This window comes from Taudactylus pleione, unplaced genomic scaffold, assembly GCF_031769625.1.
Source record: "Taudactylus pleione unplaced genomic scaffold, aTauple2 ptg000497l, whole genome shotgun sequence".
In the NCBI taxonomy this organism is placed as follows: Eukaryota; Metazoa; Chordata; class Amphibia; order Anura; family Myobatrachidae; genus Taudactylus; species Taudactylus pleione.
Window position 1 is genome coordinate 1,013,846 of NW_028284899.1, and position 22,731 is coordinate 1,036,576.

General features: G+C 32.7%; 17 non-coding genes across 17 annotated transcripts; all 17 read right to left on the bottom strand.

Moving 5' to 3' along the window:
• Positions 1-790: 790 nt before the first annotated feature.
• TRNAG-CCC (transfer RNA glycine (anticodon CCC)) lies at positions 791-861 on the bottom strand. Its single transcript has one exon. It is a non-coding gene; the product is annotated as a tRNA-Gly (tRNA).
• A 1,474-nt stretch (positions 862-2,335) lies between these two features.
• TRNAG-CCC (transfer RNA glycine (anticodon CCC)) lies at positions 2,336-2,406 on the bottom strand. The gene has a single exon. It is a non-coding gene; the product is annotated as a tRNA-Gly (tRNA).
• A 1,486-nt stretch (positions 2,407-3,892) lies between these two features.
• Positions 3,893-3,963, bottom strand: TRNAR-CCU (transfer RNA arginine (anticodon CCU)). Its single transcript has one exon. It is a non-coding gene; the product is annotated as a tRNA-Arg (tRNA).
• A 970-nt stretch (positions 3,964-4,933) lies between these two features.
• Positions 4,934-5,004, bottom strand: TRNAG-CCC (transfer RNA glycine (anticodon CCC)). Its single transcript has one exon. It is a non-coding gene; the product is annotated as a tRNA-Gly (tRNA).
• Positions 5,005-5,454: 450 nt separating this feature from the next.
• On the bottom strand, positions 5,455-5,525 carry TRNAR-CCU (transfer RNA arginine (anticodon CCU)). Its single transcript has one exon. It is a non-coding gene; the product is annotated as a tRNA-Arg (tRNA).
• Positions 5,526-7,017: 1,492 nt separating this feature from the next.
• Positions 7,018-7,088, bottom strand: TRNAG-CCC (transfer RNA glycine (anticodon CCC)). Its single transcript has one exon. It is a non-coding gene; the product is annotated as a tRNA-Gly (tRNA).
• Positions 7,089-8,580: 1,492 nt separating this feature from the next.
• TRNAG-CCC (transfer RNA glycine (anticodon CCC)) lies at positions 8,581-8,651 on the bottom strand. Its single transcript has one exon. It is a non-coding gene; the product is annotated as a tRNA-Gly (tRNA).
• Positions 8,652-9,101: 450 nt separating this feature from the next.
• TRNAG-CCC (transfer RNA glycine (anticodon CCC)) lies at positions 9,102-9,172 on the bottom strand. The gene has a single exon. It is a non-coding gene; the product is annotated as a tRNA-Gly (tRNA).
• Positions 9,173-10,658: 1,486 nt separating this feature from the next.
• TRNAG-CCC (transfer RNA glycine (anticodon CCC)) lies at positions 10,659-10,729 on the bottom strand. Its single transcript has one exon. It is a non-coding gene; the product is annotated as a tRNA-Gly (tRNA).
• Positions 10,730-12,217: 1,488 nt separating this feature from the next.
• TRNAR-CCU (transfer RNA arginine (anticodon CCU)) lies at positions 12,218-12,288 on the bottom strand. Its single transcript has one exon. It is a non-coding gene; the product is annotated as a tRNA-Arg (tRNA).
• A 971-nt stretch (positions 12,289-13,259) lies between these two features.
• TRNAG-CCC (transfer RNA glycine (anticodon CCC)) lies at positions 13,260-13,330 on the bottom strand. The gene has a single exon. It is a non-coding gene; the product is annotated as a tRNA-Gly (tRNA).
• A 450-nt stretch (positions 13,331-13,780) lies between these two features.
• Positions 13,781-13,851, bottom strand: TRNAR-CCU (transfer RNA arginine (anticodon CCU)). Its single transcript has one exon. It is a non-coding gene; the product is annotated as a tRNA-Arg (tRNA).
• A 1,492-nt stretch (positions 13,852-15,343) lies between these two features.
• On the bottom strand, positions 15,344-15,414 carry TRNAG-CCC (transfer RNA glycine (anticodon CCC)). Its single transcript has one exon. It is a non-coding gene; the product is annotated as a tRNA-Gly (tRNA).
• Positions 15,415-16,900: 1,486 nt separating this feature from the next.
• On the bottom strand, positions 16,901-16,971 carry TRNAG-CCC (transfer RNA glycine (anticodon CCC)). The gene has a single exon. It is a non-coding gene; the product is annotated as a tRNA-Gly (tRNA).
• Positions 16,972-18,457: 1,486 nt separating this feature from the next.
• Positions 18,458-18,528, bottom strand: TRNAR-CCU (transfer RNA arginine (anticodon CCU)). Its single transcript has one exon. It is a non-coding gene; the product is annotated as a tRNA-Arg (tRNA).
• A 1,492-nt stretch (positions 18,529-20,020) lies between these two features.
• TRNAG-CCC (transfer RNA glycine (anticodon CCC)) lies at positions 20,021-20,091 on the bottom strand. Its single transcript has one exon. It is a non-coding gene; the product is annotated as a tRNA-Gly (tRNA).
• Positions 20,092-21,576: 1,485 nt separating this feature from the next.
• On the bottom strand, positions 21,577-21,647 carry TRNAG-CCC (transfer RNA glycine (anticodon CCC)). The gene has a single exon. It is a non-coding gene; the product is annotated as a tRNA-Gly (tRNA).
• Between the last annotated feature and the right edge of the window lie 1,084 nt (positions 21,648-22,731).

Genomic DNA, 22,731 nt, shown 5'->3' on the forward strand with positions numbered 1-22,731 from the left:
ATTTGATAATGACATTGTAGAGCAGATGTAAAAAATTAAGAAATATAATTGACTTCACAATTAAAGCTTTAACTCTTTAGTGTTTGTATCACTGGTACATTTTTTTTACCTGTGGAGAGAAAATGTTACCTCTATGCTTTTTAAGAATTTTGTGAATTGAGACATCTTCAAGGACTATCTCTGAGAAAAGCAATAAAGCTATGTTTTTTATACAGATTAATTATATATTAATTTAACAGATTTTATAGAATTCAAAAGACACACTTTTATGTGCTAGCTGGGACTCGAACCCAGGTCCCAAGAATGGGAATCTTGCATGTTACCCCTACTTTACTAGCGCTTTTTAGCTACCTATAATTCACACAACAAATGACTAACAATCAATTGATGATCTTTAGTCAAAAATTTTCAATTTGGCTATGATTTTCAAGTGAAATTGTACTATTTGCACTGTTGTATAGTTTTCCCAAGATAAGAAATACATATCTTTGCTCCATGGATGTATTTTTAGTTCAAGGAAGATTGTGCTAAAGAGTTTGTGGAACAAATGTAGTTAATTCGGAAATGTAATTGCCTTTACAATAGCAGCTTTGGGTCTTTAGTGTTTGTGTCCGTAGCACTTTTTTTTTACCTGTGGAGAGGAAATGTTACTATTATGCTTTTTAAGAATTTGGTGAATAGAGACATCTTGGAGGCTCATCTTTGATAAATGCAATATTGTAATGTTTTTAGTGAGATTCAACATATATTAATTTGAAAAATGTCATAGGATTCAAAAAACACATTTTTATGCGCTAGCCGGGACTCGAACCCGGGTCGCAAGAATGGGAATCTTGCATGATACCCCTACACTACTAGCGCTCTTTAGAAATCTTTAATTCGCACAACAAATAACTAACAATCAATTGATAATCTTTAGTCAAAAATGTTCAATTTGGCTATGATTTTCAAGTGAAATTGTACTATTTGCACTGTAGAATAGATTTCCCAAGATAAGAAGTACATACATTTTCTCCATGAATGTATTTTTAGTTCAAGGAAGATTGTGCTAAAGAGTTTTTGGAGCAAATATAAATAATTCGGAAATGTAATTGCCTTTACAATAGCAGCTTTGGGACTTTAGTGTATGTGTCAGTAGCACAATTTTTTTACCTGTGGAGAGGAAGTGTTACTTCTATGCTTTTTAAGAATTTGGTGAATAGAGACATCTTGGATGCTAATCTCTTAGAAATGCAATATTGCAGTGTTTTTAGTGAGATTCAATATATATTAATTTGAAACATTTCATAGGATTCAAGCACTAGCCAGGTCTCAAACCAAGGTCGCACGAATGATAATCTTGCATGATACCCCTACACTAGCACATTCTTAAAGAACTACATTCACATAAAAGAAGTCTTGCAATCAATTGTTAATCTCTAGTGAAAATTGTGCAATGTGACTGTGTTTTTCAAGTGAAGTTGTACTATCTCCACTGCCTTATAAGTTTCCCACAATAAGAAATACATATATTTACTCTTTGGATGTATTTTTTTTCAAGGAAAGATTTGATAATGACATTGTAGAGCAGATGTAAAAAATTAAGAAATATAATTGACTTCACAATTAAAGCTTTAACTCTTTAGTGTTTGTATCACTGGTACATTTTTTTTACCTGTGGAGAGAAAATGTTACCTCTATGCTTTTTAAGAATTTTGTGAATTGAGACATCTTCAAGGACTATCTCTGAGAAAAGCAATAAAGCTATGTTTTTTATACAGATTAATTATATATTAATTTAACAGATTTTATAGAATTCAAAAGACACACTTTTATGTGCTAGCTGGGACTCGAACCCAGGTCGCAAGAATGGGAATCTTGCATGTTACCCCTACTTTACTAGCGCTTTTTAGCTACCTATAATTCACACAACAAATGACTAACAATCAATTGATGATCTTTAGTCAAAAATTTTCAATTTGGCTATGATTTTCAAGTGAAATTGTACTATTTGCACTGTTGTATAGTTTTCCCAAGATAAGAAATACATATCTTTGCTCCATGGATGTATTTTTAGTTCAAGGAAGATTGTGCTAAAGAGTTTGTGGAACAAATGTAGTTAATTCGGAAATGTAATTGCCTTTACAATAGCAGCTTTGGGTCTTTAGTGTTTGTGTCCGTAGCACTTTTTTTTAACCTGTGGAGAGGAAATGTTACTATTATGCTTTTTAAGAATTTGGTGAATAGAGACATCTTGGAGGCTCATCTTTGATAAATGCAATATTGTAATGTTTTTAGTGAGATTCAACATATATTAATTTGAAAAATGTCATAGGATTCAAAAAACACATTTTTATGCGCTAGCCGGGACTCGAACCCGTGTCGCAAGAATGGGAATCTTGCATGATACCCCTACACTACTAGCGCTCTTTAGAAATCTTTAATTCGCACAACAAATAACTAACAATCAATTGATAATCTTTAGTCAAAAATGTTCAATTTGGCTATGATTTTCAAGTGAAATTGTACTATTTGCACTGTAGAATAGATTTCCCAAGATAAGAAGTACATACATTTTCTCCATGAATGTATTTTTAGTTCAAGGAAGATTGTGCTAAAGAGTTTTTGGAGCAAATATAAATAATTCGGAAATGTAATTGCCTTTACAATAGCAGCTTTGGGACTTCAGTGTTTGTGTCAGTAGCACAATTTTTTTACCTGTGGAGAGGAAGTGTTACTTCTATGCTTTTTAAGAATTTGGTGAATAGAGACATCTTGGATGCTAATCTCTTAGAAATGCAATATTGCAGTGTTTTTAGTGAGATTCAATATATATTAATTTGAAACATTTCATAGGATTCAAAAGACACATTATGCACTAGCCAGGTCTCAAACCAAGGTCGCACGAATGATAATCTTGCATGATACCCCTACACTAGCACATTCTTAAAGAACTACATTCACATAAAAGAAGTCTTACAATCAATTGTTAATCTCTAGTGAAAATTGTGCAATGTGATGGTGTTTTTCAGGTGAAGTTGTACTATCTCCACTGCCTTATAAGTTTCCCACAATAAGAAATACATATATTTAATGTTTGGATGTATTTTTTTTCAAGGAAAGATTAGATAATGGCATTGTGGAGCAGATGTAAAAAATTAAGAAATATAATTGACTTCACAATTAAAGCTTTAACTCTTTAGTGTTTGTATCACTGGTACATTTTTTTTACCTGTGGAGAGAAAATGTTACCTCTATGCTTTTTAAGAATTTTGTGAATTGAGACATCTTCAAGGACTATCTCTGAGAAAAGCAATAAAGCTATGTTTTTTATACAGATTAATTATATGTTAATTTAACAGATTTTATAGAATTCAAAAGACACATTTTCATGCGCTAGCCGGGACTCGAACCAAGGTCGCAAGAATGGAAATCTTGCATGATACCCCTACACTACTAGCGCTTTTTAGCTACCTATAATTCACACAACAAATGACTAACAATCAATTGATGATCTTTAGTCAAAAATGTTCAATTTGGCTATGATTTTCAAGTGAAATTGTACTATTTGCACTGTTGTATAGATTTCCCAAGATAAGAAATACATATCTTTGCTCCATGGATGTATTTTTAGTTCAAGGAAGATTGTGCTAAAGAGTTTGTGGAACAAATATAAATAATTCGGAAATGTAATTGCCTTTACAATAGCAGCTTTGGGTCTTTAGTGTTTGTGTCCGTAGCACATTTTTTTTACCTGTGGAGAGGAAATGTTACTATTATGCTTTTTAAGAATTTGGTGAATAGAGACATCTTGGAGGCTCATCTTTGAGAAATGCAATATTGTAATGTTTTTAGAGAGATTCAATATATATTCATTTGAAAAATGTCATAGGATTCAAAAAACACATTTTCATGCGCTAGCCGGGACTCTAACCCGGGTCACAAGAATAGGAATCTTGCATGATACCCCTACACTACTAGCGCTCTTTAGAAACTTTTAATTCACATAACAAATGACTAACAATCAATTGATAATCTTTAGTTAAAAATGTGCAATTTGGCTATGATTTTCAAGTGAAATTGTACTATTTGCACTGTAGTATAGATTTCCCAAGATAAGAAGTACATACATTTTCTCCATGGATGTATTTTTAGTTCAAGGAAGATTGTGCTAAAGAGTTTGTGGAGCAAATATAAATAATTCGGAAATGTTATTGCCTTTACAATGGCAGCTTTGGGACTTTAGTGTTTGTGCCAGTAGCACAATTTTTTTACCTGTGGAGAGGAAGTGTTACTTCTATGCTTTTTAAGAATTTGGTGAATAGAGACATCTTGGATGCTAATCTCTGAGAAATGCAATATTGCAGTGTTTTTAGTGAGATTCAATATATATTAATTTGAAACATTTCATAGGATTCAAAAAACACATTTTCATGCGCTAACAAGGACTCAAACCCGGGTCGCAAGAATGGGAATCTTGCATGATACCCCTACACTACTAGCACTTTTTAGCTACCTATAATTCACACAACAAATGACTAACAATCAATTGATGATCTTTAGTCTAAAATTTTCAATTTGGCTATGATTTTCAAGTGAAATTGTACTATTTGCACTGTTGTATAGATTTCCCAAGATAAGAAATACATATCTTTGCTCCATGGATGTATTTTTAGTTCAAGGAAGATTGTGCTAAAGAGTTTGTGGAACAAATGTAGTTAATTCGGAAATGTAATTGCCTTTACAATAGCAGCTTTGGGTCTTTAGTGTTTGTGTCCGTAGCACTTTTTTTTACCTGTGGAGAGGAAATGTTACTATTATGCTTTTTAAGAATTTGGTGAATAGAGACATCTTGGAGGCTCATCTTTGATAAATGCAATATTGTAATGTTTTTCGTGAGATTCAATATATATTAATTTGAAAAATGTCATAGGATTCAAAAAACACATTTTCATGCGCTAACCGGGACTCGAACCCGGGTTGCAAGAATGGGAATCTTGCATGATACCCCTACACTACTAGCGCTTTTTAGCTACCTATAATTCACACAACAAATGACTAACAATCAATTGATGATCTTTAGTCAAAAATGTTCAATTTGGCTATGATTTTCAAGTGAAATTGTACTATTTGCACTGTTGTATAGATTTCCCAAGATAAGAAATGCATATCTTTGCTCCATGGATGTATTTTTAGTTCAAGGAAGATTGTGCTAAAGAGTTTGTGGAACAAATATAAATAATTCGGAAATGTAATTGCCTTAACAATAGCAGTTTTGGGTCTTTAGTGTTTGTGTCCGTAGCACATTTTTTTTACCTGTGGAGAGGAAATGTTACTATTATGCTTTTTAAGAATTTGGTGAATAGAGACATCTTGGAGGCTCATCTTTGAGAAATGCAATATTGTAATGTTTTTAGAGAGATTCAATATATATTCATTTGAAAAATGTCATAGGATTCAAAAAACACATTTTCATGCGCTAGCCGGGACTCTAACCCGGGTCGCAAGAGTAGGAATCTTGCATGATACCCCTACACTACTAGCGCTCTTTAGAAACTTTTAATTCACATAACAAATGACTAACAATCAATTGATAATCTTTAGTTAAAAATGTGCAATTTGGCTATGATTTTCAAGTGAAATTGTACTATTTGCACTGTAGTATAGATTTCCCAAGATAAGAAGTACATACATTTTCTCCATGGATGTATTTTTAGTTCAAGGAAGATTGTGCTAAAGAGTTTGTGGAGCAAATATAAATAATTCGGAAATGTTATTGCCTTTACAATGGCAGCTTTGGGACTTTAGTGTTTCTGCCAGTAGCACAATTTTTTTACCTGTGGAGAGGAAGTGTTACTTCTATGCTTTTTAAGAATTTGGTGAATAGAGACATCTTGGATGCTAATCTCTGAGAAATGCAATATTGCAGTGTTTTTAGTGAGATTCAATATATATTAATTTGAAACATTTCATAGGATTCAAAAAACACATTTTCATGCGCTAACCGGGACTCAAACCCGGGTCGCAAGAATGGGAATCTTGCATGATACCCCTACACTACTAGCTCTTTTTAGCTACCTATAATTCACACAACAAATGACTAACAATCAATTGATGATCTTTAGTCAAAAATTTTCAATTTGGCTATGATTTTCAAGTGAAATTGTACTATTTGCACTGTTGTATAGATTTCCCAAGATAAGAAATACATATCTTTGCTCCATGGATGTATTTTTAGTTCAAGGAAGATTGTGCTAAAGAGTTTGTGGAACAAATGTAGTTAATTCGGAAATGTAATTGCCTTTACAATAGCAGCTTTGGGTCTTTAGTGTTTGTGTCCGTAGCACTTTTTTTTTACCTCTGGAGAGGAAATGTTACTATTATGCTTTTTAAGAATTTGGTGAATAGAGACATCTTGGAGGCTCATCTTTGATAAATGCAATATTGTAATGTTTTTAGTGAGATTCAATATATATTAATTTGAAAAATGTCATAGGATTCAAAAAACACATTTTCATGCGCTAACTGGGACTCGAACCCCGGTCGCAAGAATGGGAATCTTGCATGATACCCCTACACTACTAGCGCTTTTTAGCTACCTATAATTCACACAACAAATGACTAACAATCAATTGATGATCTTTAGTCAAAAATGTTCAATCTGGCTATGAATTTCAAGTGAAATTGTACTATTTGCACTGTTGTATAGATTTCCCAAGATAAGAAATGCATATCTTTGCTCCATGGATGTATTTTTAGTTCAAGGAAGATTGTGCTAAAGAGTTTGTGGAACAAATATAAATAATTCGGAAATGTAATTGCCTTTACAATAGCAGCTTTGGGTCTTTAGTGTTTGTGTCAGTAGCACATTTTTTTTACCTGTGGAGAGGAAATGTTACTATTATGCTTTTTAAGAATTTGGTGAATAGAGACATCTTGGAGGCTCATCTTTGAGAAATGCAATATTGTAATGTTTTTAGTGAGATTCAATATATATTCATTTGAAAAATGTCATAGGATTCAAAAAACACATTTTCATGCGCTAGCCGGGACTCTAACCCGGGTCACAAGAACGGGAATCTTGCATGATACCCCTACACTACTAGCGCTCTTTAGAAACTTTTAATTCACATAACAAATGACTAACAATCAATTGATAATCTTTAGTCAAAAATGTGCAATTTGGCTATGATTTTCAAGTGAAATTGTACTATTTGCACTGTAGTATAGATTTCCCAAGATAAGAAGTACATACATTTTCTCCATGGATGTATTTTTAGTTCAAGGAAGATTGTGCTAAAGAGTTTGTGGAGCAAATATAAATAATTCGGAAATGTTATTGCCTTTACAATAGCAGCTTTGGGACTTTAGTGTTTGTGCCAGTAGCACAATTTTTTTACCTGTGGAGAGGAAGTGTTACTTCTATGCTTTTTAAGAATTTGGTGAATAGAGACATCTTGGATGCTAATCTCTGAGAAATGCAATATTGCAGTGTTTTTAGTGAGATTCAATATATATTAATTTGAAACATTTCATAGGATTCAAAAAACACATTTTCATGCGCTAACCGGGACTCAAACCCGGGTCGCAAGAATGGGAATCTTGCATGATACCCCTACACTACTAGCTCTTTTTAGCTACCTATAATTCACACAACAAATGACTAACAATCAATTGATGATCTTTAGTCAAAAATTTTCAATTTGGCTATGATTTTCAAGTGAAATTGTACTATTTGCACTGTTGTATAGATTTCCCAAGATAAGAAATACATATCTTTGCTCCATGGATGTATTTTTAGTTCAAGGAAGATTGTGCTAAAGAGTTTGTGGAACAAATGTAGTTAATTCGGAAATGTAATTGCCTTTACAATAGCAGCTTTGGGTCTTTAGTGTTTGTGTCCGTAGCACTTTTTTTTTACCTCTGGAGAGGAAATGTTACTATTATGCTTTTTAAGAATTTGGTGAATAGAGACATCTTGGAGGCTCATCTTTGATAAATGCAATATTGTAATGTTTTTAGTGAGATTCAATATATATTAATTTGAAAAATGTCATAGGATTCAAAAAACACATTTTCATGCGCTAACTGGGACTCGAACCCCGGTCGCAAGAATGGGAATCTTGCATGATACCCCTACACTACTAGCGCTTTTTAGCTACCTATAATTCACACAACAAATGACTAACAATCAATTGATGATCTTTAGTCAAAAATGTTCAATCTGGCTATGAATTTCAAGTGAAATTGTACTATTTGCACTGTTGTATAGATTTCCCAAGATAAGAAATGCATATCTTTGCTCCATGGATGTATTTTTAGTTCAAGGAAGATTGTGCTAAAGAGTTTGTGGAACAAATATAAATAATTCGGAAATGTAATTGCCTTTACAATAGCAGCTTTGGGTCTTTAGTGTTTGTGTCAGTAGCACATTTTTTTTACCTGTGGAGAGGAAATGTTACTATTATGCTTTTTAAGAATTTGGTGAATAGAGACATCTTGGAGGCTCATCTTTGAGAAATGCAATATTGTAATGTTTTTAGTGAGATTCAATATATATTCATTTGAAAAATGTCATAGGATTCAAAAAACACATTTTCATGCGCTAGCCGGGACTCTAACCCGGGTCACAAGAATGGGAATCTTGCATGATACCCCTACACTACTAGCGCTCTTTAGAAACTTTTAATTCACATAACAAATGACTAACAATCAATTGATAATCTTTAGTCAAAAATGTGCAATTTGGCTATGATTTTCAAGTGAAATTGTACTATTTGCACTGTAGTATAGATTTCCCAAGATAAGAAGTACATACATTTTCTCCATGGATGTATTTTTAGTTCAAGGAAGATTGTGCTAAAGAGTTTGTGGAGCAAATATAAATAATTCGGAAATGTTATTGCCTTTACAATAGCAGCTTTGGGACTTTAGTGTTTGTGCCAGTAGCACAATTTTTTTACCTGTGGAGAGGAAGTGTTACTTCTATGCTTTTTAAGAATTTGGTGAATAGAGACATCTTGGATGCTAATCTCTGAGAAATGCAATATTGCAGTGTTTTTAGTGAGATTCAATATATATTAATTTGAAACATTTCATAGGATTCAAAAAACACATTTTTATGCGCTAGCCGGGACTCGAACCCGGGTCGCAAGAATGGGAATCTTGCATGATACCCCTACACTACTAGCGCTCTTTAGAAATCTTTAATTCGCACAACAAATAACTAACAATCAATTGATAATCTTTAGTCAAAAATGTTCAATTTGGCTATGATTTTCAAGTGAAATTGTACTATTTGCACTGTAGAATAGATTTCCCAAGATAAGAAGTACATACATTTTCTCCATGAATGTATTTTTAGTTCAAGGAAGATTGTGCTAAAGAGTTTTTGGAGCAAATATAAATAATTCGGAAATGTAATTGCCTTTACAATAGCAGCTTTGGGACTTTAGTGTTTGTGTCAGTAGCACAATTTTTTTACCTGTGGAGAGGAAGTGTTACTTCTATGCTTTTTAAGAATTTGGTGAATAGAGACATCTTGGATGCTAATCTCTTAGAAATGCAATATTGCAGTGTTTTTAGTGAGATTCAATATATATTAATTTGAAACATTTCATAGGATTCAAAAGACACATTATGCACTAGCCAGGTCTCAAACCAAGGTCGCACGAATGATAATCTTGCATGATACCCCTACACTAGCACATTCTTAAAGAACTACATTCACATAAAAGAAGTCTTGCAATCAATTGTTAATCTCTAGTGAAAATTGTGCAATGTGACTGTGTTTTTCAAGTGAAGTTGTACTATCTCCACTGCCTTATAAGTTTCCCACAATAAGAAATACATATATTTACTCTTTGGATGTATTTTTTTTCAAGGAAAGATTTGATAATGACATTGTAGAGCAGATGTAAAAAATTAAGAAATATAATTGACTTCACAATTAAAGCTTTAACTCTTTAGTGTTTGTATCACTGGTACATTTTTTTTACCTGTGGAGAGAAAATGTTACCTCTATGCTTTTTAAGAATTTTGTGAATTGAGACATCTTCAAGGACTATCTCTGAGAAAAGCAATAAAGCTATGTTTTTTATACAGATTAATTATATATTAATTTAACAGATTTTATAGAATTCAAAAGACACACTTTTATGTGCTAGCTGGGACTCGAACCCAGGTCCCAAGAATGGGAATCTTGCATGTTACCCCTACTTTACTAGCGCTTTTTAGCTACCTATAATTCACACAACAAACGACTAACAATCAATTGATGATCTTTAGTCAAAAATTTTCAATTTGGCTATGATTTTCAAGTGAAATTGTACTATTTGCACTGTTGTATAGTTTTCCCAAGATAAGAAATACATATCTTTGCTCCATGGATGTATTTTTAGTTCAAGGAAGATTGTGCTAAAGAGTTTGTGGAACAAATGTAGTTAATTCGGAAATGTAATTGCCTTTACAATAGCAGCTTTGGGTCTTTAGTGTTTGTGTCCGTAGCACTTTTTTTTTACCTGTGGAGAGGAAATGTTACTATTATGCTTTTTAAGAATTTGGTGAATAGAGACATCTTGGAGGCTCATCTTTGATAAATGCAATATTGTAATGTTTTTAGTGAGATTCAACATATATTAATTTGAAAAATGTCATAGGATTCAAAAAACACATTTTTATGCGCTAGCCGGGACTCGAACCCGGGTCGCAAGAATGGGAATCTTGCATGATACCCCTACACTACTAGCGCTCTTTAGAAATCTTTAATTCGCACAACAAATAACTAACAATCAATTGATAATCTTTAGTCAAAAATGTTCAATTTGGCTATGATTTTCAAGTGAAATTGTACTATTTGCACTGTAGAATAGATTTCCCAAGATAAGAAGTACATACATTTTCTCCATGAATGTATTTTTAGTTCAAGGAAGATTGTGCTAAAGAGTTTTTGGAGCAAATATAAATAATTCGGAAATGTAATTGCCTTTACAATAGCAGCTTTGGGACTTTAGTGTTTGTGTCAGTAGCACAATTTTTTTACCTGTGGAGAGGAAGTGTTACTTCTATGCTTTTTAAGAATTTGGTGAATAGAGACATCTTGGATGCTAATCTCTTAGAAATGCAATATTGCAGTGTTTTTAGTGAGATTCAATATATATTAATTTGAAACATTTCATAGGATTCAAAAGACACATTATGCACTAGCCAGGTCTCAAACCAAGGTCGCACGAATGATAATCTTGCATGATACCCCTACACTAGCACATTCTTAAAGAACTACATTCACATAAAAGAAGTCTTACAATCAATTGTTAATCTCTAGTGAAAATTGTGCAATGTGATGGTGTTTTTCAGGTGAAGTTGTACTATCTCCACTGCCTTATAAGTTTCCCACAATAAGAAATACATATATTTAATGTTTGGATGTATTTTTTTTCAAGGAAAGATTAGATAATGGCATTGTGGAGCAGATGTAAAAAATTAAGAAATATAATTGACTTCACAATTAAAGCTTTAACTCTTTAGTGTTTGTATCACTGGTACATTTTTTTTACCTGTGGAGAGAAAATGTTACCTCTATGCTTTTTAAGAATTTTGTGAATTGAGACATCTTCAAGGACTATCTCTGAGAAAAGCAATAAAGCTATGTTTTTTATACAGATTATTTATATGTTAATTTAACAGATTTTATAGAATTCAAAAGACACACATTTTCATGCGCTAGCCGGGACTCGAACCAAGGTCGCAAGAATGGAAATCTTGCATGATACCCCTACACTACTAGCGCTTTTTAGCTACCTATAATTCACACAACAAATGACTAACAATCAATTGATGATCTTTAGTCAAAAATGTTCAATTTGGCTATGATTTTCAAGTGAAATTGTACTATTTGCACTGTTGTATAGATTTTACAAGATAAGAAATACATATCTTTGCTCCATGGATGTATTTTTAGTTCAAGGAAGATTGTGCTAAAGAGTTTGTGGAACAAATATAAATAATTTGGAAATGTAATTGCCTTTACAATAGCAGCTTTGGGTCTTTAGTGTTTGTGTCCGTAGCACATTTTTTTTACCTGTGGAGAGGAAATGTTACTATTATGCTTTTTAAGAATTTGGTGAATAGAGACATCTTGGAGGCTCATCTTTGAGAAATGCAATATTGTAATGTTTTTAGAGAGATTCAATATATATTCATTTGAAAAATGTCATAGGATTCAAAAAACACATTTTCATGCGCTAGCCGGGACTCTAACCCGGGTCACAAGAATAGGAATCTTGCATGATACCCCTACACTACTAGCGCTCTTTAGAAACTTTTAATTCACATAACAAATGACTAACAATCAATTGATAATCTTTAGTTAAAAATGTGCAATTTGGCTATGATTTTCAAGTGAAATTGTACTATTTGCACTGTAGTATAGATTTCCCAAGATAAGAAGTACATACATTTTCTCCATGGATGTATTTTTAGTTCAAGGAAGATTGTGCTAAAGAGTTTGTGGAGCAAATATAAATAATTCGGAAATGTTATTGCCTTTACAATGGCAGCTTTGGGACTTTAGTGTTTGTGCCAGTAGCACAATTTTTTTACCTGTGGAGAGGAAGTGTTACTTCTATGCTTTTTAAGAATTTGGTGAATAGAGACATCTTGGATGCTAATCTCTGAGAAATGCAATATTGCAGTGTTTTTAGTGAGATTCAATATATATTAATTTGAAACATTTCATAGGATTCAAAAAACACATTTTCATGCGCTAACAAGGACTCAAACCCGGGTCGCAAGAATGGGAATCTTGCATGATACCCCTACACTACTAGCACTTTTTAGCTACCTTTAATTCACACAACAAATGACTAACAATCAATTGATGATCTTTAGTCTAAAATTTTCAATTTGGCTATGATTTTCAAGTGAAATTGTACTATTTGCACTGTTGTATAGATTTCCCAAGATAAGAAATACATATCTTTGCTCCATGGATGTATTTTTAGTTCAAGGAAGATTGTGCTAAAGAGTTTGTGGAACAAATGTAGTTAATTCGGAAATGTAATTGCCTTTACAATAGCAGCTTTGGGTCTTTAGTGTTTGTGTCCGTAGCACTTTTTTTTTACCTGTGGAGAGGAAATGTTACTATTATGCTTTTTAAGAATTTGGTGAATAGAGACATCTTGGAGGCTCATCTTTGATAAATGCAATATTGTAATGTTTTTCATGAGATTCAATATATATTAATTTGAAAAATGTCATAGGATTCAAAAAACACATTTTCATGCGCTAACCGGGACTCGAACCCGGGTTGCAAGAATGGGAATCTTGCATGATACCCCTACACTACTAGCGCTTTTTAGCTACCTATAATTCACACAACAAATGACTAACAATCAATTGATGATCTTTAGTCAAAAATGTTCAATTTGGCTATGATTTTCAAGTGAAATTGTACTATTTGCACTGTTGTATAGATTTCCCAAGATAAGAAATGCATATCTTTGCTCCATGGATGTATTTTTAGTTCAAGGAAGATTGTGCTAAAGAGTTTGTGGAACAAATATAAATAATTCGGAAATGTAATTGCCTTAACAATAGCAGCTTTGGGTCTTTAGTGTTTGTGTCCGTAGCACATTTTTTTTACCTGTGGAGAGGAAATGTTACTATTATGCTTTTTAAGAATTTGGTGAATAGAGACATCTTGGAGGCTCATCTTTGAGAAATGCAATAATGTAATGTTTTTAGAGAGATTCAATATATATTCATTTGAAAAATGTCATAGGATTCAAAAAACACATTTTCATGCGCTAGCCGGGACTCTAACCCGGGTCGCAAGAATAGGAATCTTGCATGATACCCCTACACTACTAGCGCTCTTTAGAAACTTTTAATTCACATAACAAATGACTAACAATCAATTGATAATCTTTAGTTAAAAATGTGCAATTTGGCTATGATTTTCAAGTGAAATTGTACTATTTGCACTGTAGTATAGATTTCCCAAGATAAGAAGTACATACATTTTCTCCATGGATGTATTTTTAGTTCAAGGAAGATTGTGCTAAAGAGTTTGTGGAGCAAATATAAATAATTTGGAAATGTTATTGCCTTTACAATAGCAGCTTTGGGACTTTAGTGTTTGTGCCAGTAGCACAATTTTTTTACCTGTGGAGAGGAAGTGTTACTTCTATGCTTTTTAAGAATTTGGTGAATAGAGACATCTTGGATGCTAATCTCTGAGAAATGCAATATTGCAGTGTTTTTAGTGAGATTCAATATATATTAATTTGAAACATTTCATAGGATTCAAAAAACACATTTTCATGCGCTAACCGGGACTCAAACCCGGGTCGCAAGAATGGGAATCTTGCATGATACCCCTACACTACTAGCTCTTTTTAGCTACCTATAATTCACACAACAAATGACTAACAATCAATTGATGATCTTTAGTCAAAAATTTTCAATTTGGCTATGATTTTCAAGTGAAATTGTACTATTTGCACTGTTGTATAGATTTCCCAAGATAAGAAATACATATCTTTGCTCCATGGATGTATTTTTAGTTCAAGGAAGATTGTGCTAAAGAGTTTGTGGAACAAATGTAGTTAATTCGGAAATGTAATTGCCTTTACAATAGCAGCTTTGGGTCTTTAGTGTTTGTGTCCGTAGCACTTTTTTTTTACCTCTGGAGAGGAAATGTTACTATTATGCTTTTTAAGAATTTGGTGAATAGAGACATCTTGGAGGCTCATCTTTGATAAATGCAATATTGTAATGTTTTTAGTGAAATACAATATATATTAATTTGAAAAATGTCATAGGATTCAAAAAACATATTTTCATGCGCTAACTGGGACTCGAACCCCGGTCGCAAGAATGGGAATCTTGCATGATACCCCTACACTACTAGCGCTTTTTAGCTACCTATAATTCACACAACAAATGACTAACAATCAATTGATGATCTTTAGTCAAAAATGTTCAATCTGGCTATGAATTTCAAGTGAAATTGTACTATTTGCACTGTTGTATAGATTTCCCAAGATAAGAAATGCATATCTTTGCTCCATGGATGTATTTTTAGTTCAAGGAAGATTGTGCTAAAGAGTTTGTGGAACAAATATAAATAATTCGGAAATGTAATTGCCTTTACAATAGCAGCTTTGGGTCTTTAGTGTTTGTGTCAGTAGCACATTTTTTTTACCTGTGGAGAGGAAATGTTACTATTATGCTTTTTAAGAATTTGGTGAATAGAGACATCTTGGAGGCTCATCTTTGAGAAATGCAATATTGTAATGTTTTTAGTGAGATTCAATATATATTCATTTGAAAAATGTCATAGGATTCAAAAAACACATTTTCATGCGCTAGCCGGGACTCTAACCCGGGTCACAAGAATGGGAATCTTGCATGATACCCCTACACTACTAGCGCTCTTTAGAAACTTTTAATTCACATAACAAATGACTAACAATCAATTGATAATCTTTAGTCAAAAATGTGCAATTTGGCTATGATTTTCAAGTGAAATTGTACTATTTGCACTGTAGTATAGATTTCCCAAGATAAGAAGTACATACATTTTCTCCATGGATGTATTTTTAGTTCAAGGAAGATTGTGCTAAAGAGTTTGTGGAGCAAATATAAATAATTCGGAAATGTTATTGCCTTTACAATAGCAGCTTTGGGACTTTAGTGTTTGTGCCAGTAGCACAATTTTTTTACCTGTGGAGAGGAAGTGTTACTTCTATGCTTTTTAAGAATTTGGTGAATAGAGACATCTTGGATGCTAATCTCTGAGAAATGCAATATTGCAGTGTTTTTAGTGAGATTCAATATATATTAATTTGAAACATTTCATAGGATTCAAAAGACACATTATGCACTAGCCAGGTCTCAAACCAAGGTCGCACGAATGATAATCTTGCATGATACCCCTACACTAGCACATTCTTAAAGAACTACATTCACATAAAAGAAGTCTTGCAATCAATTGTTAATCTCTAGTGAAAATTGTGCAATGTGACTGTGTTTTTCAAGTGAAGTTGTACTATCTCCACTGCCTTATAAGTTTCCCACAATAAGAAATACATATATTTACTCTTTGGATGTATTTTTTTTCAAGGAAAGATTTGATAATGACATTGTAGAGCAGATGTAAAAAATTAAGAAATATAATTGACTTCACAATTAAAGCTTTAACTCTTTAGTGTTTGTATCACTGGTACATTTTTTTTACCTGTGGAGAGAAAATGTTACCTCTATGCTTTTTAAGAATTTTGTGAATTGAGACATCTTCAAGGACTATCTCTGAGAAAAGCAATAAAGCTATGTTTTTTATACAGATTAATTATATATTAATTTAACAGATTTTATAGAATTCAAAAGACACACTTTTATGTGCTAGCTGGGACTCGAACCCAGGTCCCAAGAATGGGAATCTTGCATGTTACCCCTACTTTACTAGCGCTTTTTAGCTACCTATAATTCACACAACAAATGACTAACAATCAATTGATGATCTTTAGTCAAAAAATTTCAATTTGGCTATGATTTTCAAGTGAAATTGTACTATTTGCACTGTTGTATAGTTTTCCCAAGATAAGAAATACATATCTTTGCTCCATGGATGTATTTTTAGTTCAAGGAAGATTGTGCTAAAGAGTTTGTGGAACAAATGTAGTTAATTCGGAAATGTAATTGCCTTTACAATAGCAGCTTTGGGTCTTTAGTGTTTGTGTCCGTAGCACTTTTTTTTTACCTGTGGAGAGGAAATGTTACTATTATGCTTTTTAAGAATTTGGTGAATAGAGACATCTTGGAGGCTCATCTTTGATAAATGCAATATTGTAATGTTTTTAGTGAGATTCAACATATATTAATTTGAAAAATGTCATAGGATTCAAAAAACACATTTTTATGCGCTAGCCGGGACTCGAACCCGGGTCGCAAGAATGGGAATCTTGCATGATACCCCTACACTACTAGCGCTCTTTAGAAATCTTTAATTCGCACAACAAATAACTAACAATCAATTGATAATCTTTAGTCAAAAATGTTCAATTTGGCTATGATTTTCAAGTGAAATTGTACTATTTGCACTGTAGAATAGATTTCCCAAGATAAGAAGTACATACATTTTCTCCATGAATGTATTTTTAGTTCAAGGAAGATTGTGCTAAAGAGTTTTTGGAGCAAATATAAATAATTCGGAAATGTAATTGCCTTTACAATAGCAGCTTTGGGACTTTAGTGTTTGTGTCAGTAGCACAATTTTTTTACCTGTGGAGAGGAAGTGTTACTTCTATGCTTTTTAAGAATTTGGTGAATAGAGACATCTTGGATGCTAATCTCTTAGAAATGCAATATTGCAGTGTTTTTAGTGAGATTCAATATATATTAATTTGAAACATTTCATAGGATTCAAAAGACACATTATGCACTAGCCAGGTCTCAAACCAAGGTCGCACGAATGATAATCTTGCCTGATACCCCTACACTAGCACATTCTTAAAGAACTACATTCACATAAAAGAAGTCTTACAATCAATTGTTAATCTCTAGTGAAAATTGTGCAATGTGACGGTGTTTTTCAAGTGAAGTTGTACTATCTCCACTGCCTTATAAGTTTCCCACAATAAGAAATACATATATTTAATCTTTGGATGTATTTTTTTTCAAGGAAAGATTAAATAATGGCATTGTGGAGCAGATGTAAAAAATTAAGAAATATAATTGACTTCACAATTAAAGCTTTAACTCTTTAGTGTTTGTATCACTGGTACATTTTTTTTACCTGTGGAGAGAAAATGTTACCTCTATGCTTTTTAAGAATTTTGTGAATTGAGACATCTTCAAGGACTATCTCTGAGAAAAGCAATAAAGCTATGTTTTTTATACAGATTAATTATATGTTAATTTAACAGATTTTATAGAATTCAAAAGACACATTTTCATGCGCTAGCCGGGACTCGAACCAAGGTCGCAAGAATGGGAATCTTGCATGATACCCCTACACTACTAGCGCTTTTTAGCTACCTATAATTCACACAACAAATGACTAACAATCAATTGATGATCTTTAGTCAAAAATGTTCAATTTGGCTATGATTTTCAAGTGAAATTGTACTATTTGCACTGTTGTATAGATTTCCCAAGATAAGAAATGCATATCTTTGCTCCATGGATGTATTTTTAGTTCAAGGAAGATTGTGCTAAAGAGTTTGTGGAACAAATATAAATAATTCGGAAATGTAATTGCCTTAACAATAGCAGCTTTGGGTCTTTAGTGTTTGTGTCCGTAGCACATTTTTTTTACCTGTGGAGAGGAAATGTTACTATTATGCTTTTTAAGAATTTGGTGAATAGAGACATCTTGGAGGCTCATCTTTGAGAAATGCAATATTGTAATGTTTTTAGAGAGATTCAATATATATTCATTTGAAAAATGTCATAGGATTCAAAAAACACATTTTCATGCGCTAGCCGGGACTCTAACCCGGGTCGCAAGAATAGGAATCTTGCATGATACCCCTACACTACTAGCGCTCTTTAGAAACTTTTAATTCACATAACAAATGACTAACAATCAATTGATAATCTTTAGTTAAAAATGTGCAATTTGGCTATGATTTTCAAGTGAAATTGTACTATTTGCACTGTAGTATAGATTTCCCAAGATAAGAAGTACATACATTTTCTCCATGGATGTATTTTTAGTTCAAGGAAGATTGTGCTAAAGAGTTTGTGGAGCAAATATAAATAATTTGGAAATGTTATTGCCTTTACAATGGCAGCTTTGGGACTTTAGTGTTTGTGCCAGTAGCACAATTTTTTTACCTGTGGAGAGGAAGTGTTACTTCTATGCTTTTTAAGAATTTGGTGAATAGAGACATCTTGGATGCTAATCTCTGAGAAATGCAATATTGCAGTGTTTTTAGTGAGATTCAATATATATTAATTTGAAACATTTCATAGGATTCAAAAAACACATTTTCATGCGCTAACCGGGACTCAAACCCGGGTCGCAAGAATGGGAATCTTGCATGATACCCCTACACTACTAGCTCTTTTTAGCTACCTATAATTCACACAACAAATGACTAACAATCAATTGATGATCTTTAGTCAAAAATTTTCAATTTGGCTATGATTTTCAAGTGAAATTGTACTATTTGCACTGTTGTATAGATTTCCCAAGATAAGAAATACATATCTTTGCTCCATGGATGTATTTTTAGTTCAAGGAAGATTGTGCTAAAGAGTTTGTGGAACAAATGTAGTTAATTCGGAAATGTAATTGCCTTTACAATAGCAGCTTTGGGTCTTTAGTGTTTGTGTCCGTAGCACTTTTTTTTTACCTCTGGAGAGGAAATGTTACTATTATGCTTTTTAAGAATTTGGTGAATAGAGACATCTTGGAGGCTCATCTTTGATAAATGCAATATTGTAATGTTTTTAGTGAGATTCAATATATATTAATTTGAAAAATGTCATAGGATTCAAAAAACACATTTTCATGCGCTAACTGGGACTCGAACCCCGGTCGCAAGAATGGGAATCTTGCATGATACCCCTACACTACTAGCGCTTTTTAGCTACCTATAATTCACACAACAAATGACTAACAATCAATTGATGATCTTTAGTCAAAAATGTTCAATCTGGCTATGAATTTCAAGTGAAATTGTACTATTTGCACTGTTGTATAGATTTCCCAAGATAAGAAATGCATATCTTTGCTCCATGGATGTATTTTTAGTTCAAGGAAGATTGTGCTAAAGAGTTTGTGGAACAAATATAAATAATTCGGAAATGTAATTGCCTTTACAATAGCAGCTTTGGGTCTTTAGTGTTTGTGTCAGTAGCACATTTTTTTTACCTGTGGAGAGGAAATGTTACTATTATGCTTTTTAAGAATTTGGTGAATAGAGACATCTTGGAGGCTCATCTTTGAGAAATGCAATATTGTAATGTTTTTAGTGAGATTCAATATATATTCATTTGAAAAATGTCATAGGATTCAAAAAACACATTTTCATGCGCTAGCCGGGACTCTAACCCGGGTCACAAGAATGGGAATCTTGCATGATACCCCTACACTACTAGCGCTCTTTAGAAACTTTTAATTCACATAACAAATGACTAACAATCAATTGATAATCTTTAGTCAAAAATGTGCAATTTGGCTATGATTTTCAAGTGAAATTGTACTATTTGCACTGTAGTATAGATTTCCCAAGATAAGAAGTACATACATTTTCTCCATGGATGTATTTTTAGTTCAAGGAAGATTGTGCTAAAGAGTTTGTGGAGCAAATATAAATAATTCGGAAATGTTATTGCCTTTACAATAGCAGCTTTGGGACTTTAGTGTTTGTGCCAGTAGCACAATTTTTTTACCTGTGGAGAGGAAGTGTTACTTCTATGCTTTTTAAGAATTTGGTGAATAGAGACATCTTGGATGCTAATCTCTGAGAAATGCAATATTGCAGTGTTTTTAGTGAGATTCAATATATATTAATTTGAAACATTTCATAGGATTCAAAAGACACATTATGCACTAGCCAGGTCTCAAACCAAGGTCGCACGAATGATAATCTTGCATGATACCCCTACACTAGCACATTCTTAAAGAACTACATTCACATAAAAGAAGTCTTGCAATCAATTGTTAATCTCTAGTGAAAATTGTGCAATGTGACTGTTTTTTCAAGTGAAGTTGTACTATCTCCACTGCCTTATAAGTTTCCCACAATAAGAAATACATATATTTACTCTTTGGATGTATTTTTTTTCAAGGAAAGATTTGATAATGACATTGTAGAGCAGATGTAAAAAATTAAGAAATATAATTGACTTCACAATTAAAGCTTTAACTCTTTAGTGTTTGTATCACTGGTACATTTTTTTTACCTGTGGAGAGAAAATGTTACCTCTATGCTTTTTAAGAATTTTGTGAATTGAGACATCTTCAAGGACTATCTCTGAGAAAAGCAATAAAGCTATGTTTTTTATACAGATTAATTATATATTAATTTAACAGATTTTATAGAATTCAAAAGACACACTTTTATGTGCTAGCTGGGACTCGAACCCAGGTCCCAAGAATGGGAATCTTGCATGTTACCCCTACTTTACTAGCGCTTTTTAGCTACCTATAATTCACACAACAAATGACTAACAATCAATTGATGATCTTTAGTCAAAAATTTTCAATTTGGCTATGATTTTCAAGTGAAATTGTACTATTTGCACTGTTGTATAGTTTTCCCAAGATAAGAAATACATATCTTTGCTCCATGGATGTATTTTTAGTTCAAGGAAGATTGTGCTAAAGAGTTTGTGGAACAAATGTAGTTAATTCGGAAATGTAATTGCCTTTACAATAGCAGCTTTGGGTCTTTAGTGTTTGTGTCCGTAGCACTTTTTTTTTACCTGTGGAGAGGAAATGTTACTATTATGCTTTTTAAGAATTTGGTGAATAGAGACATCTTGGAGGCTCATCTTTGATAAATGCAATATTGTAATGTTTTTAGTGAGATTCAACATATATTAATTTGAAAAATGTCATAGGATTCAAAAAACACATTTTTATGCGCTAGCCGGGACTCGAACCCGGGTCGCAAGAATGGGAATCTTGCATGATACCCCTACACTACTAGCGCTCTTTAGAAATCTTTAATTCGCACAACAAATAACTAACAATCAATTGATAATCTTTAGTCAAAAATGTTCAATTTGGCTATGATTTTCAAGTGAAATTGTACTATTTGCACTGTAGAATAGATTTCCCAAGATAAGAAGTACATACATTTTCTCCATGAATGTATTTTTAGTTCAAGGAAGATTGTGCTAAAGAGTTTTTGGAGCAAATATAAATAATTCGGAAATGTAATTGCCTTTACAATAGCAGCTTTGGGACTTTAGTGTTTGTGTCAGTAGCACAATTTTTTTACCTGTGGAGAGGAAGTGTTACTTCTATGCTTTTTAAGAATTTGGTGAATAGAGACATCTTGGATGCTAATCTCTTAGAAATGCAATATTGCAGTGTTTTTAGTGAGATTCAATATATATTAATTTGAAACATTTCATAGGATTCAAAAGACACATTATGCACTAGCCAGGTCTCAAACCAAGGTCGCACGAATGATAATCTTGCATGATACCCCTACACTAGCACATTCTTAAAGAACTACATTCACATAAAAGAAGTCTTACAATCAATTGTTAATCTCTAGTGAAAATTGTGCAATGTGACGGTGTTTTTCAAGTGAAGTTGTACTATCTCCACTGCCTTATAAGTTTCCCACAATAAGAAATACATATATTTAATCTTTGGATGTATTTTTTTTCAAGGAAAGATTAAATAATGGCATTGTGGAGCAGATGTAAAAAATTAAGAAATATAATTGACTTCACAATTAAAGCTTTAACTCTTTAGTGTTTGTATCACTGGTACATTTTTTTTACCTGTGGAGAGAAAATGTTACCTCTATGCTTTTTAAGAATTTTGTGAATTGAGACATCTTCAAGGACTATCTCTGAGAAAAGCAATAAAGCTATGTTTTTTATACAGATTAATTATATGTTAATTTAACAGATTTTATAGAATTCAAAAGACACATTTTCATGCGCTAGCCGGGACTCGAACCAAGGTCGCAAGAATGGGAATCTTGCATGATACCCCTACACTACTAGCGCTTTTTAGCTACCTATAATTCACACAACAAATGACTAACAATCAATTGA